This window comes from Nicotiana tomentosiformis, chromosome 3, assembly GCF_000390325.3.
Source record: "Nicotiana tomentosiformis chromosome 3, ASM39032v3, whole genome shotgun sequence".
Taxonomy (NCBI): domain Eukaryota; kingdom Viridiplantae; phylum Streptophyta; class Magnoliopsida; order Solanales; family Solanaceae; genus Nicotiana; species Nicotiana tomentosiformis.
Genome location: NC_090814.1, coordinates 29187541 through 29203993, shown reverse-complemented (window position 1 = coordinate 29203993; position 16453 = coordinate 29187541). Strand labels below are relative to the sequence as shown.

The 16453-nt window shown below is 42.4% G+C and overlaps 1 pseudogene; it reads right to left on the bottom strand.

The window, feature by feature from the left end:
• Positions 1–6980, bottom strand: part of LOC138907550 (uncharacterized) — a 31436-nt pseudogene extending 24456 nt beyond the window's left edge.
• Positions 6981–16453: the final 9473 nt, after the last annotated feature.

The following is a 16453-nucleotide window of genomic DNA, read 5'->3' as shown; positions in this document are numbered from 1 at the left end:
CTTTCATGGGCTCAAAATGTCATGAGAATAGCCCAAAAATGATGATATGATGTATCAATAAATAACAAAAGAGACTGAGATATGATATGCAATGAAATGAATATGACTGAGTTTGAATTTTCATTTTAAAATAAATATTTCACAACAATATGACCTCCGTGGGTCCCAATAATACTGGCACATAGCCTCCACATGATTTTTAATATGCTTTTCAGCACAATTTCTTTAACTCATAAAATCGCATGGAAAATGCCAAGATCATTTAACTACAAAATTCTACATAAACAATTATGTCACAATTTTTTTAGTGCACGCCCACACGCCCGTCACCTAGCATGTGCGTCACCTCCCAACAATTTACGAAATACATATATTCAGGGTTCATACCCTCAACTCCAAGATTAGAAGAGTTACTTACCTCGAACAAGCCAAATCCAATGCCGAGCAAGCTAAACAATGCTCCAAAAATCCCATTATGCACGTATCAACTTCCAAATGGCTCGAATCTAGTACAATTAATTTGATTCAGCTCACAAAAATTCTAGGAATTAATTCCATATCAAAATATTAATATTTTCCAAAAATATGAAATTACGCCCCAAAAATTATCTGTGGGGCCCACATCTTAGAATTCGATAAAACTCACAAAATCCGAACCCCCATTCAACTACGAGTCCAACCATACAAAAATTACTCAAATCCGACCACAACTCGGCCTTCAAATTCTCAATTAAAGTCTATGAATTTTTCTACTATTTTCAACCCAAAATACTAATTTGTTAATAAAAATAATAATAGATTTGTGTAATTTAACCAAAACCGAGTTAGAATCACTTATCCCAATCCATATGGTGAAAATCGCCTCAAATATCGCTTCAATCCGAGCTCCATAGCTCCAAATGTGTTAAAATGGCTGAAACCTCGAAATATATCTTCTATTCAGGCATTTACTCTTCGCGATCGCGAAGCACAAAAATTTTCAGCCCCAAAATAGCTCTTCGCAATCGCAGAAAATGCTTCGCGATCGCGTAGAACAAACTCCTCAACTATTCCAGACAGCCTCTAGTATAATGGTCATAACGTTTTGTACAAAACTCCAAATTGCACTTAGTTTAACTTTCTGAAAACTAGACACCGAGGACTATAACTTTTATTTGTTTCTCATCTCCTAATTCCTTATAGATTATTAGATATAAGCTTCCAAAGTCAACCCTATGCAATAGAGATTTTCAAATTCTTCCCAGACAGCCTATAGTGTATCTACCATAAGTTTTTATACACAACTCCAAATGACAAATGGTTTACATTTCTGAAAACTAGACACCAAGAGATACAACTTAAGCTTTAAACCTTGGAACTAAGTGTTTCAATTCATTCCAAAACCTCACCGGACCCGAACCAATTGTCCCGGCAAGTCACACAACAACTGTAAAGCCCAATTTGAGTAGTAAATGGGTAAACGGGGTCGTAATACTCAAAACGACCGGTCGGGTCGTTACATTTTCGCCCACTTAAACATATGTTCGTCCTCGAACGTGCCAAGAGTTGTTTCCAAGCCATCAAATCACTGTTCCATCTTACCACACATGTACTCGGGTTGATCTCACGTCACCCTATTCTACATAGGCCTGACCATACAATATAACTGAAAATTGTTAATCTAACCTTAGCCCAAAACCTATGGAGCAAAATTTCTAACATCCAAAATTCTTTTCAAGACCTGGATCTCACATCTACACACTGTATAAGTCCGAACAAGCTGCATCGAGCTATAACTATAACAACGGATATAATCACCCAGCATATTACATAACTCGCATGCTCGTAGCACCATTCCTGATCACAGTAACTACTCCAAAACCAACCAAGTACTAGTATTAAACCCTATATCGAACCAAACTTCATCCCAAATCCTTCGTACACTGTTGATAATAAAAGAAACACGCAGAAATCTCAGGACCCCTTATCAGATCAACAAGTCATGGAGCTCTCTCGCCCCAACCAGAACCATAATCACTTTCTAAGCCGAATTTCAATATTATCCTCCTGAATATACCGTTTCAAACCCGATAGTACCCATTCCCGGTCCAATGACCTTATATTACTAAACATATTTGTTCCACAGACATACCGAACCAATATAACATCAGAGCCACCACCCGTGCTATCCGTGCACCAATACGCAGCAATTCCTTATAGATTATTAGATATAAGCTTCCAAAGTCAACCCTATGCAATAGAGATTTTTAAATTGTTCCCAGATAGCCTATAGTGTATCTACCATAAGTTTTTATACACAACTCCAAATGACAAATGGTTCACATTTATGAAAACTAGACATCAAGAGATACAACTTTTAGTTTTGGATCATTTTCAAATTTTTTATAGATTGTGAGATATAACCTTCCAAAGTCGGGTCAGTGCAGCAGAGATTTTGTTCTACGCGATCGCGAAAGAGCTTCCGCGATCGCGATTCATAAGGTTCCAAACTGCTGTTTGCTCTTCGCGAACGCGACCCAATGTTCGCGATCGCGATGCACACCTCTGTAGATAGAAACCAGCAACTAAAAATGGCCTAGAAATGGTCCGAAACCACCCCAAAACTCATCTGAGCCCCCTCGGGACCTCAACCAATTATACCAACAAGTCCTAAAACATCATACGAACTTAGTCGATGCCTCGAATCACATCAAACAACGCTAAAACTATTAATCGCACCTCAATTCAAGCCTAATGAACTTTGAACTTTCAAACTCTATATCTTGTGCCGAAATACATCAAATCAATCCGAAATGACTTCAAATTTTGCACACAAGTCATAAATGACATAACGAAGCTATTTCAATTTCCAGAATCAAATTCCGACCTCGATATCAAAAAGTCAACCCCCCAGTCAAACTTCCCAAAAAATTAACTTTTGGCATTTCAAGCCTAATTCCACTACAGACCTCTAAATAATTTTTCGGATATGCTCCTAAGTCCAAAATCACCATACGAAACTATTGGAATCATCAGAATTAAATTCCGAGGTCGTTTACACATAAGTCGACATCCGGTCACTATTTTAACTTAAGCTTTAAACCTTAGAACTAAGTGTTCTAATTCATTCCAAAACCTCACCGAACCCGAACCAATTATCCCGGCAAGTCACACAATAACTGTAAAGCCCAATTTGAGCAGTAAATGGGGAAACGGAGTTGTAATACTCAAAACGGCCGGTCGGGTCGTTACAAAAACTCATTTTCACAATCTTTCACATAATGCGCTGAAACACGCTCAGGTCACCCCGGACCCCAACCAAACGTGCGAACAAGTCCAAAAATATCATACGAACCTACCGGAATCGTCAAAACACTGATCCGATGTCGTTTACCAAAATTATTGATCGTGGTCAACTCAAGTTCCATTTTAGGCCAAAAATTATAATTTCTTCAAAATTTTACGTAAAAGCTTTTCGGAAAACAACACGGACCACGCACGCAAATCGATAAACATCAAAAGAAGCTACAAGAGGTCTCGGAATACGGATACAAGGGTTAGTACTCAAAACGACCTATCGGATCGTTACAATGTCAAACGCCCATATTTATTTAATCAAATAATAGTTTTAACTATGGTTAAAAAAGTTGATTTACCCATTAAACTTGGAAAGAAGTACTGTCTTTGGTAAAAGATCTTCGTCTTATAAGATTTTGCCAACCATTAAAAACTTGTCCATTTATACTTAGAATTGCATTTTAATAAGACGAGTTCATAGAATATTTTACGATAAAATTATCTAAGCAAATGAAGGTAATTAAATAAAATACTTGTTTTAGCTTATGTGCATATATTCAATATAATTATACTAAAGTTTAACTTTGCCACCTATGATTTTAAGGTATTGCATCTTCTTATTTAATTTTTTTGAATTGAGTTTTTCCACCTAAACTAAAAAAGTTACTGCAGCGTGTATCCAAGCATTTCTCGCCTGAAATGATCGACTACGAAATACAATTGTCATATAGTCATACCCTACCCTTTTTTCAAACATCGAAATTTTATTAATGTAAAATATTAGTTTTAAAAGAAAAATAATTTATTTAAAAGAAGATGAGTGTATCTTTTTCCTAAAATAATGGTAATATCTACTAATCTATTTTTTTGGTAATTATGTACTAATTTATTAATCATGATTAAAGCTATTATTTAGTTAAGTCAATATTTGGACAAGTGTCGCAAATCTAAAGAGGAACTTGGAATAACGGAGAGAGTAAAAAATAGAGAGGAGTTTGGTCCGTGCAAAAGAATGGTCCAGCTAAACTATCGGTATAATGTAATGAATTTATTGCCTTCTACGATGCATTTTACCAAGTAGATACGTACTTGAAATATATACATGATATGTAATATTACTTCTGAAAATTCAAACCATAATCTTCCTAATTATTATTTCACCATTATGTATATCATTATTTAGGAATCACAACTCACAGCTTCTACTTTTAGTGACATACAGAACAAAAGAATATAACAGCTGACAAATACTTGGATGCATTTTCAATGTAAAAATTCAGCATTCGGAAAATGCCGCACATTAGATGAATCTAGCGACTGAGTCAACATGGTACCATTTGATTAACCAAGAATAATTTTTTTTTATAGTATTAGTGATGTAAACTAAGAGTCCATCAAACTGTAGAGAAAATCTGGTTGTTCTCTATCAGTTCCCACAGAATACAACAGTAAATAAATAACACAATGACATTTACGTGAAAATTTTTCAGCTCACGGAATTAAAACCACGACCTACACTTGTAGGATTTCAACTTCACTAACTGAGCAACTTTAGATTACAACCTATTGTAACCAAGGAATTAAACTCTTGATCCCTCACTTACTTACAATAATTATATTGCAAGCATCTTTGTAATAACTCTATTAGAAAGCTAACCACTTGACTAACTCTAGTCAACAATACCACACAATTTATAGTTTACAAAGTGTCCTATGAGATGCTTCTAATTAAGCTGAGTAGGAGTTATATCAAATGAATAACATAAACAAAGGCACAACAATACTAATGACATACGATGTAATCAATGTTGGGATCTGGTCCTTCGTTATATTGTTGTTTTGTTCTTCAATGCCTCTGGGAGAATGAATGCGGCTGCACACTTGAGAGTAAATGATATTTAGGTTTTGCAAGTGTGTGTAATCCCTTGCCTCGTGTTGATAATATATAAGTGAGGTTATAAAGGATGATGTAAGGGAGTGTCCGGTACATAACATGCTTCAACAGTGCTGATGTACTGTTGCGTGTGCAGTGCAACAGCTTTAACAGTTGTAAGAGTTGACTTGTACTGTGACCGAAGAAACTGATATCTATTTGTTCCCTCTGCTATTCCCTTAACAGATTTCATTGAAACTTGTGCCAGAATTTGACTTGTTGTTTTGAACGCGGAGAGGCTAGTTGTATCAGGTTCCCTATCAGGTTCTCATATGAAGTTTGTTAAATCATCAAAATAATAGGCACATGACTTATAAATTAGCACTAGAAACAGGAGCTATACCATACCCCTTCTTAATCCCAAAACACTTTTTATTCGTATAATTGTGAAATCCCTGCAAGAGGGTTCCAACTCGTGACATACATTCTAATCCACATATCACATGTTATTCTTATCACTAGACCATAGCCCTCAGTGGCGGAGGAATAGTTATGATGAGCTAGAGAGATACAGGGAGAAATACGGGGAACTAACATGTGGATGTGACATTCTGTACGGCGCCCGGACAGGTGGCTTCGCACTCGGCACCAACTCAATCTCATGGTCCACAGTTCGCTTAGGCGGAAGACGCTTTGGCATGTCTTGTGGCATGATGTCTTCAAATTCCAGAAGCAACTCCTTTATGAGTGTAGGAATGGGACCCGAGGAGTGTTCTATATCTTCCATGCAGAGGGTAGCCAGGAACGTGGGTTCATGTCTTTTTACCCCCTTCTTCAACTACAAGGCCGAGATGTTCTCGGCGGCCATCTTCATGGGAATGCACGAAATAATGCAGGGCTTGGCCCTATTTTCTCCCATCATCAGTAGCAAGTCTGCATACGGTGCGGGCATGGTATTGGTCTGTCTCAAGAATTCCAACCCCACTATCAACTCGAAGTCATCTATGATCACCACGCACAGGTTGAACTTTCCTTCATAAGGGCCAAGTTTCACTGGTACTTCTTTGGCTATTCCACCCACTCGTTGAGGTGGTGAGTTGATAGCCTTGACACGACCTTTGCCCTTTCCTATAACTAGGCCAAGGCGCTCCACCTGAGTCGAGGCTAAGTAGTTGTGGGTAGCACCCGTGTCTATCATCGCCCGAATGGGTTTGCCATTTACCTTCATGTCAATGAACATTAAGGTCTTCTCTTGATGAGGAGGAGTCCTCTCGTTCGCCTTCTTTTTCCCTTTCTTAGCGATTGGACAGGGGTCCTTCTTCTTACGGATACCAGCACTGGTTCCCGCTAGGGGCTCAGAAATAGAGCCAACAATGGCATTGAATGCACTTACTGGTTTGGTTTGGTCCGCATCATCAGCATCGTCATCCGTCCCATCCTCAAAAGCTTGATGGGTGTTCATCTGTGCATGTGGGCATTCATTATTCCAATGTGGTCCACCGCAATGACGGCTTCCTAAGGGGGGTTTCCTCCCCCGATCATTGTTGTTAGATGCAATGCTAGTACTGCCTGAGGAGGGAGCCTTAGATTTTGTTGCACTCCGGTCTCCTTCACTTCTACTAGGGCCACCAGTGCTCGGCTGGCCTCCTTTGTATCCTCCTCGGACAGGCTGTTGAGGACTGTCCTTCCGGGCTTCAACTTGATATTCCCCAAGGCACTCTGCTGCTTGGATTGCCTTAGGTAACGTGTCTACCCTTTGTCTTTGCAACTCCATGCGGGCATAAGGTTTCAACCCTTCCAAGAAGGTGAGGAGTTTTTCTTTGTCCCCCATGTCGCGGATGTTCATCATGAGCGCAGAGAATTGCCGCACGTAATCCCGCACTAATTTGGTCTGGCGGAGCTCCCGTAGATTTCTCCTAGCATTGTACTCAACATTTTCGCGGAAGAACTGTAGGCGTATGGCTGCCTTGAGTTCTGCCCATGTCTCGAGGGCATCTTCACCAGCCTTGATGGCTTTGTATTTCACCCGCCACCAGAGTTTGGCATCACCCTGAAGATATATGGTAGCAGTTGCTACCTTCTTAGCTTCTTCTAGGTCCCCCCACGGCATCGAAGTATTGCTCGATGTCGAAGATGAAGTTTTTCACTTCTTTGGCATTCCGAGCTCCACTATATGGCTTTGGCTCAGGAATTTTCAGTTTTTGGGCCACAGGGTGAGGTTCACAATACCGATTTGGTTTCTACCTCTTCGAAGCAGGCCTTGTAAAGTAGCATTGACAACGTTGAGCTGGCCTGTCAAGTTGTCTATAGTTTGTTGCATGGCAGTCACCCTGTCTGCCTCTTATGCCCTGTTGGCTAAATCCTAGGTCCGCTCCTGTTGGAGGACCTTGAATTTACCAAAAATTTTGGCTGCCTCTGTGGCTGCCATTTGCTGGTCTCCTTCAGAGTCGCGACTGATGTTTTCTATGTCAACTTCGGCCTGGATCAGTCTGCGGTCCAGGTCATCCAACCTTTGCACTAGGCTGGTCTTTAGGTCAAGCACCATTTCCACCATGGGCCGTAATGCGTCAACCGTTCCCTCAAGGGTCGCGATGCGATCCCCATAATTCACCATGGTCAGAAATGGTGGTAATTGCAATGTAATGACTCGTCCGATGTCGAGCCTAGGCTCTGATACCAACTGTTACACGGTGCCTTCCTGAAGTTCCTTGGAAGGGCGACATAAGGCTAAGCAACCGATGTTAGTGCGATTGTTGTCCTCCAATTGAGGTCCCCTCCATACGCTAGACTAGATTGTCAGTGCCGTACGGAAAAACCAATGTCGTGATCAATTGAGAGAGAGCAGAAAAGAGAATTGAGAATGAAAGAAAGCTTGATTATATTGAATGAAAGCTATTACAGGAAAAAAAACACGGTGTCGGGGGGGAGAGAAACCAGTACAGAGAATTGTTTGCTTGCTTGAAAGTTTGATTGCTTGGTCCCCCTCAATAATGCTTAAAAAAAATAAACCAAAGTTACATGACTAGATCTATGAAAGCTGGAAAATCACACTTAAAGAAAATGCAGTAAAACTACTCTATATTTACAATGAAAAGGACTTAGTCTTCTACAAAGCAGAAACAAGTTCGTTGGCAGCAACTTTGTCTTTAGCATCAGGGTCTGCGCGCACGGTGCTATTGGCATCTGCCTGTGGCTGGGCGCTGGCGATGACTATCGGTGGAGTGACAGAGGCACATGTGCACTTGTCACTTGGAGCTGCCGAGACCACGAGGCCGACAGTGGCGATGGGCGTTGGGAAGCTTGCCAGGAAGCCACGGGGCGTGTCCAAGGGGTCATGGTGGCTGGAAAGCCGCCCATGACATTCTCCCCCACCTGAGTTGGCGACATCCTCGGCGCCTTCCTTGTAAGGTAATCATCAATCAGGCTCTTGTAGGCTTTGAGGTTTGTTCCCCTCTCCCAAGTATTCTCCTCTGCATCACATCCCTGCCATTTCACCAAGAACTCGTGGTGATCTTTTCTTGAGGCGTGAATCACTCAATCATCAAGAATAGTTTTAGCACGCCTTTTCCCGGTTAAATTGGGACCTCGAATACTTGGTATTATGAGTTGGCTTAGTGAAGGATCCTCCATATCTTCCCGAAAAGGTTTTAGGAGACTGACATGGAAAACATGATGGATTTTCCACCAAGCTGGGGTATCCACCCGGTATGCAACTTTCCCAATGCACCTTTTAATGGACAAGGGTCCAATATATTTTTGCAATAGGCGAGGGTCATGGACCCCTGCAAACAAGTACCGCTTTGGGATTTTGACCATCACTTTGTCTCCCACTTGGTATTCAACAAAGCGGCGATTTTGATCAGCATGCCTCTTCATCCGCTTTTGGGCTTTGACAAGATAGCTCCGCACTATCTCCAAATTTTGCTTCCATTCTTTTGAGAAGCTAGTAGCCCGAAGAGATTTTGACATGTTTGGTTCGTTCACAGTGTGTGGGAGTAGCGGTTGCTGTCCGGTAACAATTTCAAAAGCGCTTTTGTTAGTACTTGAGCTCTTTTGTGAATTGAAACATAGTTGAGCAGCATCCAGAAGCTTCACCCAGTTCTTCTGTGATCCGGTCACAAAGTGCCGGAGATATTCCTCTAGCATGCCATTGAATCGCTCCGTCTGGCCATCCGATTGCGGATGAAAACTTGAGCTATGACTCAATTTTGACCCGAGACACTTAAAGAGTTGGGTCCAAAAATTGCTAGTGAAGCGTGAGTCGCGATCACTAACAATGTCTTTAGGTAGGCCCCAATATTTGACGATATAAGAGAAGAAGAGTCGAGTTGTATCTTCTGCTGATATATATTGTGGGGATGCTATAAAGGTAGCATACTTGGAAAACTGATCCACCACAACCAAGATAGTTGTGAGATCTCCGACCATGGGCAATCCGGTGATGAAGTCCAGGGAAACGCTTTCCCAAGGTCTTTTTGGGATAGCTAGTGGTTCCAAGAGCCCTGCCTGCGTCAAGCGGTCTGACTTATCCTTCTGGCATACTAGACAAGTCTTCACATACTGAGCGACGTCATCGTCCATTTGAGGCCAATAATATGCACGGTGAAGCAATGCCATGGTGCGTTCCTCACCGATATGACCGACCCACAAAGTATCGTGGCATTCCGCCAGAAGAGCCCTTCGTAGATCTCCTCCTTTAGGAACATAAAGTTGGTTCCCTTTCAGTTTCGGGAAACCATCTTCGGTGTAGAACTGGCGAGTCTTGCCCTGTCCTACCAAATCAACCAAATACTGTATAGCAGGATCCTTGATGAGTAGATCCTATATCTGGTCTTTTATGGTGGTGGTTACTTCGCTTCCCCTTAGGGCGGCGAGTACACACACCGATGCTAGATCAGCTCTCCGACTGAGCGCATCAGCAACATGATTGGTCTTCCCACTTCGGTACTCTAGGTTGAAGTGAAATTCCGCTAGGAGTTCCTACAACCTAGCCTGTCGACCATTTAGCTTTGGCTGGGTCATGAAATGGCTAACGGCTGTGTTGTCTGTCTTGACCACGAATAGGGCTCCCAGTAGATAATGCCTCCAAAGGCATAAGCAATGAACGATAGCCAATAATTCTTTCTCATGGGCGGCATAGCACCGCTCTGGATCCTTCAGTTTCTGGCTCTCGTATGCTACGAGATGCCCTTCTTGTAGCAATACTCCACCAAGTGCATAGTCGGAGGCATCCGTTTGTACTTTGAATGGCTTGGCCAAGTCAGGGAGGGCCAAGACTCGGCTACTAGACATAGCCATTTTTAATGCGTTGAAGGCCTCTGCTCACTTGGGGCCCCAATCCCACGGTATGACCTTCTCGAGATGTTCTGTCCGTGGCACCGCAATGAGGGAGTAACTTTTCACAAAACGCCGATAGAAGTTGCATAGGCCAAGGAACGACCTCAAGGCGTGGATATCCTTAGGAGGCGGCCATTCTGTGATGGCCTGAATCTTCTGCTGGTCCATCTCGATCCGCCCTTCCTCGATGACATGTCCGAGGAAGTCAATTTGTTTCTGAGCAAAGGAGCACTTGGATAGCTTCGCATATAATTTGTGCTCCCGCAATCGGGCTAGGACCTTCCGCAAGTGCTCCAGGTGTTCTTCCAGTGTCTGGCTATATACCACAATGTCATCCAAATAAACCACGACGAATTCATCAATGTATTCTCGGAAGACTTGGTTGATCAAGGTGCAAAATGTGGCTGGGGCGTTAGTCAAGCCAAAGGGCATAACCAGGAAGTTGTACGACCCATATCTTGTCACACAGGTCGTCTTGTGCTCATCACCCTCTGCAATCCGAACTTGCCAATAACCTGTCCTCAGGTCTATTTTGGTGAATATCGTCGCACCACCCAGTCTATCAAACAAGTCTGCCATTAGCGGAATAGGGTACTTGTTTTTCATGGTGATTTTGTTTAGAGCCCGGTAATCCACGCAGAGTCGTAAACTAACATCATGTTTCTTTTGGAATAGCACAGGGGACCTGTATGGGGAATTGGAGGGCACGATGATCCCTGTGTCTAGCATTTCTGTCAATTGTCTCCAAAGCTTGGTGAGTTCGGGTTGTGACATTCTGTACGGCGCCCGGATAGGTGGCTTTGCACCCGGCACCAAATCAATCTCATGGTCCACAGTTCACCTAGGCGGAAGACGCTTTGGCATGTCTTGTGGCATGATGTCTTCAAATTCCAGAAGCAACTCCTTTACGAGTGTAGGAATGGGACCCGAGGAGCATTCTATATCTTCCATGCAGAGGGTAGCCAGGAACGTGGGTTCATGTCTTTTTACCCCCTTCTTGAACTGCAAGGCCGAGATGTTCTCGGTGTCCATCTTCATGTGAATGCACGGAATAATGCAGGGCTTGGCCCCATTTTCTCCCATCATCAGTAACAAGCCTGCATACGGTGCGGGCATGGTATTGGTCTATCTCAAGAATTCCAACCCCACTATCAACTCGAAGCCATCTATGATCACCACGCGCAGGTTGAACTTTCCTTCATAAGGGCCAAGTTTCACTGGTACTTCTTTGGCTATTCAACCCACTGGTTGAGGTGGTGAGTTGATAGCCTTGACACAACCTTTGCCCTTTCCTATAACTAGGCCAAGGCGCTCTACCTGAGTCGAGGCTAAGTAGTTGTGGGTAGCACTCGTGTCTATCATCGCTCGAATGGGTTTGCCATTTACCTTCATATCAACAAACATTAAGGTCTTCTCTTGATGAGGAGGAATCCTCTCCTTCGCCTTCTATTTCCCTTTCTTAGCGATTGGACAAGGGTCCTTCTTCTTACGGATACCAGCACTGGTTCCCGCTAGGGGCTCAGAAATAGAGCCAACAATGGCATTGAATGCACCTACTAGTTTGGTTTGGTCCACATCATCGGCATCATCATCCGTCCCATCCTCAAAAGCTTGATGGGTGTTCATTTGTGCATGTGGGCATTCATTATTCCAATGTGGTCCACCGCAATGATGGCATACAGAGGAGGGTTTCCTCCCCCGATCATTGTTGTTAGATGCAACGCTAGTACTGCCTGAGGAGGGAGCCTTAGATTTTGTTGCACTGCGGTCTCCTCCACTTCTGCTAGGGCCACCAGTGTTCGGAGGGCCTCCTTTGTATCCTCCTCGGACAGGCTATTGAGGCCTGTCCTTCCGGGCTTCCACTTGATATTCCCCAAGGCACTCTGCTGCTTGGATTGCCTTAGGTAACGTGTCTACCCTTTGTCTTTGCAACTCCATGTGGGCATAAGGTTTCAACCCTTCCAGGAAGGCGAAGAGTTTTTCTTTGTCCCCCATGTTGCGGATGTTCATCATGAGCGCAGAGAATTGCCGCACGTAATCCCGCATTGATTTGGTCTGGCGGAGCTCCCGTAGCTTTCTCCTAGCATTGTACTCAACATTTTCGCGGAAGAACTGTAGGCGTATGGCTGCCTTGAGTTCTGCCCATGTCTCGAGGGCATCTTCACCAGCCTTGATGGCTTCGTATTTTACCAGGCTAAGCAACCGATGTTAGTGCGATTGTTGTCCGCCAACTGAGGTCCCCTCCATACGCTAGACTAGATTGTCAGTGCCGTACAGAAAAACCAATGTCGTGATCAATTGAGAGAGAGTAAAAAAGAGAATAGAGAATGAAAGAAAGCTTGATTGCATTGAATGAAAGCTATTACAGAAAAGAAAAAAACGGTGTCGGGGGGGAAAGAAACCAGTACAGAGAATTGTTTGCTTGCTTGAAAGTTTGATTGCTTGGTCCCCCTCAATAATACTTAAAAAAAATAAACCAAATTTACATGACTAGATCTATGAAAGCTGGAAAATCACACTTAAAGAAAATGCAGTAAAACTACTCTATATTTACAATTAAAAGGACTTAGTCTTCTACAGAACAGAAACAAGTCCGTTGGCAGCAACTTTGTCTTTAGCAGCAGGGTTTGCGTGCGCGGCGCTGTTGGCATCTGCCTGTGGCTGGGCACTGGCAATGGCTATCGGTGGGGCGACAGAGGCACATGCGCGCTTGTCACTTGGAGCTGCCAAGACCACGGGGCCGACCGTGGCGATGGGTGTTGGGAAGGTTTCCAGGACGCCACGGGACGCGTCCAAGGGGTCATGGGGCATGGCTGGAAAGCCGCCTATGACAAATGGCATGCAGGGTTGGCCTCCTGTGAGCAACATGATTGTAAGACTAATGCTTTGAGTTTGAATAGAGATTTCCTCTCTTCTCAAACATAACTGATCAATCAGAGTGCTTATTCCCAAATCTTGACATGCGATCGATCTATTTCTCGATTTTGCATCCCAATCAAATATAGTCATGGAAGGACAGATGTACAAAAACTATGTTTCTATTATTTTATATAATGAACCAAATGTCAGATAAGATATACACTATATGATGTAAACTAAGGGTCCACCAAACTGTATAGAGAATATTGTTCTCTATCAGTTCTCACAGAACACACACAACAATACATTAGAGTTGTACGTGGAAAACTCCCAGCTCATGGGATTAGAAACTACGACCTACACTCGTAGGATTTCAACTTCACTAACTGAGAAAACTTTAGATTACAACCTATTGTAATCTAGGAATTAACCTCTTAATCCCTCACCTACTTGTAATAACTCTATTACAATCCTCTTTGTAATAACTCTATTACAAAGCATACACTTTGACTAACTCTTGCCAAAATACAAACACAAGGTTTATGGTTTTACGAATGATCTCCTACAAAATGCTTCTAAGTAAGCTGAATAGGAGTTACAAATAGATAACACTAACAAAGATACAACAATACTAAGGACATATAATAGACTTAGTGTTGGGATCTGGTCCTTGGTTCTGTTGTTACTTTGTTCTTCAATCACTTGAAAGTGGAAGCACACTTGAGAGAGAATTGATGATTTAGGTTTTTGCAAGTGTGTGTTTTTCCCTTGCCTCATGTTGGTAATATACAAATTAGGTCATTGGGATGATGTATGCAATTATCTGGTACAAGGCATCCTCCATAAAGTGACTGTTGCACTGTTGCGTGTGCAGAGAAACAGTGCAGCGACTTTACATCTGTAGAGAGTTGAATTGTACTGTCATTAGAGGAACTTATGGCCATCTGTTCCCTATGTCGTTTCTTTGACTCAAGTTATTGGAACTTGTGCCAGATTTGAGACTTGATATTCTTGAGCACTTTAAGGATGTGTAACAGGTTCCCAATCTGGTTCTTATTATGAAGTTTGTTAGATCATCAAAATACAAGAAAGTATGTAACTTAACAATTTCCTCCTTTTTGATGATGACAAACTTATAATTGAAGTTCCCCTTGAGAACCTGAGAACCTATTCCCCCTCTTAATTTTCTTCCCCCTTTTGGCATCATAAAAATATTATACACAAGTAAATTCAAAAAGAATTTTAACAAAGTTAACTCAAGCTACATGTGTGCACACAACATGGCTAAAAACAGAGCGCAAGAGTATAATCATGCATAGAAAAAGATGAGATGCTCAATAATTTAAAAGTGAAGAAATCAAAAGTAGTAACACCATTGTTGCAAAAACATCCACACACAAAAAAACATAAAGTACCAGTCAGAGGAACAAAAAAAACACTAGGGTAGGAAAGACATCATTCAACTGGACACTGGGAAGGGAACTGTTTAAGGGGCAATAGAAGGGGGAGGGAAGGATGAAGAGGCAAGGGTTCTGAGAAGAATGTCCGTTCGAGCATTTGCAGACTTGATCGTTAATCAGCCGTTCTTTCAGGTCCTCGACCTGTTTTCCCAGGTATGCATTTTCAGTGGTCAGGCGAGCAACCTTTGTGCCTTGTGTACTGCTAGAACCAGGTTCCTCCTTGGCCTGACTAAGCTGCCCTTCAAGAATGGCATTCCGTGCCTTCGACCTCCTTATTTCCTCATTTGCAGCATTCTGGGCATCAATCAATTGAGAAATAGTGGAATTGCTGCCAGCATCCCCTTTCTTGTAAATACACTCATATTCCTCCAAGGTTGTATTTGAGAAGGTTTCCTTGTGAGTTCCCACTGATGCTCTTCCCAAAGGGACTTTGAAGAATTCAAACATTTTAGTGAGCAAGAACTCATAAGGCAAACCATGGTTTCCGTCCTTGAAGTCTGCCACCTTCTTCATATGTTCAATCATAATACCTGGCAGATTGATGGTGGTGTATGAAACCAGAGCTTCCATGAGGAACATGTATGCTTTTGAAGCAATTGAGCACCTTTCTGCACGTGGAAGCAAGAACTTCATTTCAAACATAAGTTGATACCCTGGAAGGAGGGCCTTCTTGTGCACCCGTTCCCCCTACTGCATAGCCTGATCCTTCAGAATGACTCTTCTAAAGTAAGGAGAAAAGGTCCCTTCAATGGATGAAAGCCCTTCAGTAGGCACTCCAAAAATACTCCCTAGAACAACCTCGTCCATCACAAAATCTACACCATTGACCTTCAAGAAAATGTTATCGCGTAGAAGCTACAAATCTCCTCCTCATGAACCTTGGGACTCTGATTGGTGAACAAATGAGTCCACTTCTGAAATTCGCAGATGTCAAACAACCATCTCATCCCTGACATTTTGAGAATGTCAGCGTCAAATGTTGTGCCCCACAGCACTCTCTGCTTCCTAAGGTTCTATCCACTTTCAAACTTTGACACAGTCACTTTGGCCTTCTTAGAGGAACCGGGTTACTCTTTGTCACTAGCCTTCCTCTTCACAGACTTCCTCACATTTCTCTCCTTCTTTTCAGACTTCTAACCAGATTTCTCACTCCCTCAACACTCTTCACTTCATCAACCTCTACAGCTTTCACAGATGAACCTTTCTTGGGCTTTGGAATCATAGGTTTGTTAGAGGATTTACGATTTAAGGAAGCAGGTTCCTCATTAACCCCTTCATCATCAACATGGAAAACACTTGCTGGAGGCACGTCCTCCTCATTCACTAGCTTTCCTCCTTTCATCAACCTCCTTCTTTTCTTTTCCTCTTTGTTTTTCTTCAGAACAGTCTCATAAGCTTCTTTCTTTTGAAGCCTGGTAATGGGTCTTTTAAGAATAGGCTCTTTGGGAACTACCCTACCACTTCTAGCAACAATGAAGCTTGCCACAATTACATTATCATAGTCTTCCTTACAATTTTCATTTTTCTCTTCAGATAGAGGTCTTATTTCAGGAATAACAAAGTTCAACGGCACAACATCAAAGTGAGGAGAAGGAGCAGGATTAGTACTGACCTGGGGCTCTTTTGAGGAGAAAGGGGTTTCATCCCA